This window comes from Fulmarus glacialis, unplaced genomic scaffold (genome assembly GCF_000690835.1).
Source record: "Fulmarus glacialis isolate BGI_N327 unplaced genomic scaffold, ASM69083v1 scaffold16862, whole genome shotgun sequence".
NCBI lineage: Eukaryota > Metazoa > Chordata > Aves > Procellariiformes > Procellariidae > Fulmarus > Fulmarus glacialis.
Window position 1 is genome coordinate 13,339 of NW_009198713.1, and position 4,199 is coordinate 17,537.

General features: G+C 44.1%; 1 protein-coding gene across 1 annotated transcript in view; it reads left to right on the forward strand.

The window, feature by feature from the left end:
- The window catches only part of LOC104073302 (muscleblind-like protein 1), a 14,432-nt gene that overhangs the window by 9,175 nt on the left and 1,058 nt on the right, over positions 1-4,199 (forward strand). The gene's annotated exons all lie outside the window — the stretch shown is intronic.

Genomic DNA, 4,199 nt, shown 5'->3' on the forward strand with positions numbered 1-4,199 from the left:
GGGTCGGTCTCTTCTCCCAAGTAACCAGCAATAGGACGAGAGGAAATGGCCTCAAGTTGCGCCAGGGGAGGTTTAGACTGGACATTAGGAAAAATTTCTTTACTGGAAGAGTGGTCAGGTCTTGGAACAGGCTGCCCAGGGAAGTGGTGGAGTCCCCATCCCTAGAGGTATTTAAAAGACGTGTAGATGAGGCGCTTAGGGACATGGTTTAGTGGGCATGGTGGTGTTGGGTTGACGGTTGGACTCGATGATCTTAGAGGTCTTTTCCAACCTTAATGATTCTATGATTCTATAACCCAGCTCAGTCAGCAACCAGCAGCCTTTGCTGCTGTAATTGCATTTATCTCAGTAGGCTCTGCTCTTGGGAGATGTCCTTGTCCTTGGAGGACTGTCCCAGCCCAGCTTTCCTAACAGGGCCCTTCCCTTCGCTCTGCTCTAGCCATTGCACCATGTAGATCACTTTAAAGAAATCCAGTTTCTTCTACCCTTTAAGCTGTTTAAGTTTTGCTTTTTATTTTCACTGGGATCAAGAGCACATCCAGGTTGACCCACTGACTCTGCAATTCCACACAACGCTGCTGTCTTACAAAATCAGTATTTGTTGGAGGAGGGGGTGTCTTTTCCTCCTTCTTTTTTCCCTTCAGCAAATGCAGTTTAAATAGTGAAATAATGTAGGTGAGAAGATAATTTGCCAGTGCTTTCCAGTGTATTGGTAATTTAATCTGGAGTATTCAAATTTAGTATACAAATACCAAATAAGCATATCATTTTTATGAACAGCAAAACATTTTAATGTACATTATAGATTACAGAAATGCAGAACTGATTTGAAAGATTTTGCATGGTCTGATTGTTACCTCTCAGAGAAGCTGGCATGTATCTACCTGCTCTTTAAGGGAGCTTGTTGCTGTTGGTATTATCATTTGTTATGACATGATTAGAGAGCTTTATAAGGCTTAGCTCGCTCTCCCTTGGAATGAACTGTCCTTGAGAAAAATAACTGCTATGATGTTAGCATCTAATCTTGGAATATGATTTGTTCTGCTTAGAATTTTAAATACTTATTTTCAAGAATGATGTACTGTGGCGTTAATTAAGTTAGCACACGTGTTCTGGGATACTGAATCAGACTGTTCCACAACTAAAAGTTCTCAATACATATACCTGGGACTTTAAGGAAAGCATGCAGACAACACAAATCTGTCAGGCAGTGTGCCTAGTCTCCTGAAATATTTAATATGCATATTCGTAAGATAAGGTCGGTGACTGTTACTAGCAGTAGAATTGATTTCTTGTGTATTTGGACCGTGTCGCCTGTACAGATAGCATGCAGATGTTTGGGTGGCCAGTGCGTTCAGCCACTCCCATAAGGACTCTGGATCTCAGGGTGGAAATTTCATGGGTTGAGGCTTTTCCTACAGGTTTCCTCACACTCCTCTCCTGCCAGAAATATCTTGAACAAAAGCGTGGCTCTTCAAGTGAACTAGAAGAGAAGCGAGAAGGACAGGGAAGTGAGAGAGAAAGGAATTGCCTAACCATTTTATTTAAAACGCATGTGTTTCCGTTTGAATGCCATCATTTTCTATTAGAAGTATTCAAGAAACAAGAATGACCACAACCAAGCTGCTGTTTCCTGCTTGCTTCATATATACCATTTTTTGACAGAAAGAAGCAGCTTAGAAGTTCTTGGAGATTTTCAGATCTTGGGTGATCAGGAAATCTGACCTAGCGGTGCCTTTTGTTTAAACGTTCGGAATGTACTGGATAACAATATGCCCGTTTTGCTAAATTCTTGTAAATGCAGATACGGAGATAGAAAGTGTGACTTGCTCATGGAAGGGATCTCAGCTCTGCTGTCCATGTCCCTCCAGCCAAACCTCTGCCCGCTTTTGGGTGAGCAGCGTGGGACCTCTGCCGTAACTGAGGTGACACGGTGGTTGTCTCCCCTCCAGGGTGGGCAACTTGAATCCCCGGAGGGTGATCAGTATAAACTCAGCCCAAAGTTAGAACAAGTTAAGTGAATTACGATGCATCAGTAATATTGCAGCACTAACTCAGCATTTTTGCAGGCAGGCTAGAGACGTACAGATGCCTCTTTTGTTTATGTTTCTTAACATACTGAGTTGAAAATTATGATACTAATTACAGGGCTATTAATCAATAACTAAATAAAAGCTCTCCAGATCTGAAAGACCAGACAACATATCATGCTTCTGTGCCTCTCTTTACTCAAGCAGATGAATGATATATTACTGCGTGACTGTGGCAAAAAATAACACCATTTTCAATGCTTGCTTTTAAATAAACAAGAAACATTCTTGGCTACCATCACAGTGGTTGAAAAGCCATTGCTGGTCACACTGATTAAAAAGACTAGCGGTATTACGGTTTGTGTCTGAACTGCTGTAAACCGTCATTCAGAGATCTGTTAAGGAGCGCTGAGAGAGCGCCATTCATTGCCTTATCTCAGCTGCTGCATGACAGCTCTGTGAAAATTTGCTCTGGACATGCCAAAGATTATCTGCTGAACTATTTCAGTTTTCTGGTCTCTTCTTTAGTTTTTAACTATGACAAAATTAGCTTGTCTGTGGATGCATTTTTTTTCTCTCTCTCTCTCTCTCTCTGCATATAGATACTTTTATATATATACACACTTATGTATGAATTTGTATATATCATCTTTGTGTTATTAATGGAGTAATTCTTACATGTGGAGTGGTTTTGAGACCTTGGTTTTGTGGATCACCAATACGAGACAAAGAGCAAAGACAGTCAACTGACATTAGTTGCATCCTTTTCTTTATCTTCAGAGGAAAATACTTCAGTTTACTTCTACACTGCAAACAAATAATCAAAGGAAATTATCCCTTTTTGTGTGTTTGGGAGGAAGACACTGTTTCATGGCCCAGAAAGCATTCCTAGATGATGAAAGAGAGCAAGGCGTAACGCAGGCGGTGGGGCTGATCAACCCAGCACAGCTCTCTTGGAGAAGCAATGATATGCCATTGTTGTATGCTTGAGAGTAAGGGGGAGAGAGACCAAGGAGTCTCATGTGAGCAGGGACAGTGCTAGCACACAACAGATTCCAGAAGCAGACTTGTATGTTTTGACAGCTTAAACAGGTGCCACCTCCTTCCCGTCACTCCCTGTGTCATGCTGGCTAGCAAAGCGGTCCATGTCACTGCATGGGGACTAGACCAGGGAACAGATCCGGCTGAAGAGCTACCTGGAAGGCAAGTGGTTATTTTCCAGCTGAGGAATTTGCCGAATCTGTTTCATGTGTGCTGCAGAAATAGTTCTGCAAGCACCGAGCCGCGAGCAGTAGGGCCATGGGGATGAACGAGAGCAATGGAGGTGCCTGAACTGGCATTTGGCTCTGCTGCAAATACACACCCAGTGTCTTTGTCGCTGCATGGAAAAAGACTATTAATAGGGTCACGCTGGAATGACCCTGGAGAAATGGATGTTTCCTGCAAGCGGGTTCACAAATGGGGCTCTTGTCCTTCAGGGATGTCATTTTGTAGGTCTTAGATAATGGGCAGCTGGTACTTGAAGCAGCAGAGGGGTTAAAAAGCAGCTAGAGTACTAGCATGGATGGAAACCAAATAACAACCAAATTTGGCTTGTTGCAGGGATCAGAGCCAAGGTCCTTGAGGAAATACTGATGATCCAAGCTCATGGGCACCCACCTTTAAAAGGAAATTCCATCTACTAAAGTGGCTTTATTTTTATACAAACTTGGTTGCTTTTGTCCCTTTCTGTTTCCTATAGCCTTTGGAAAACTAAAATGACAAATGCATTTTTGTTTGTGGTTTGTAAAGAGCTGACCATGAAAAGAACACACGTCATTTTTTTAAATACAGGGTTTGCAAGGTGTGTGAAGAGGGAGGCAATGCTTGTCGCACTGGTGGTGAAGTTAGTGTCTTCGCTGCTGGCAGTGGCTGGAGATCTGGGAGGGGTCTGTGCCGGCTCGGGGCCAGGCTGGAGCCCTCGTACCAGCAGCAGGGATGCTGCAGGGGGATGCCCTCCAGCCAAGCACGTTTCTTCCTGCAGTTTCTGATCCCTTCAGCTTGCTTTGGCTGCTGTCGCGCGGCAACGGTGTGACAGCGGGGCTGGTGACTGCTCTGGCTGCAGCCCCCGCTCTTTCCCAATGCGGCCCACCTTCCGCTGATGCGCAGGGCGGTCGCCAGGCAGCCCGG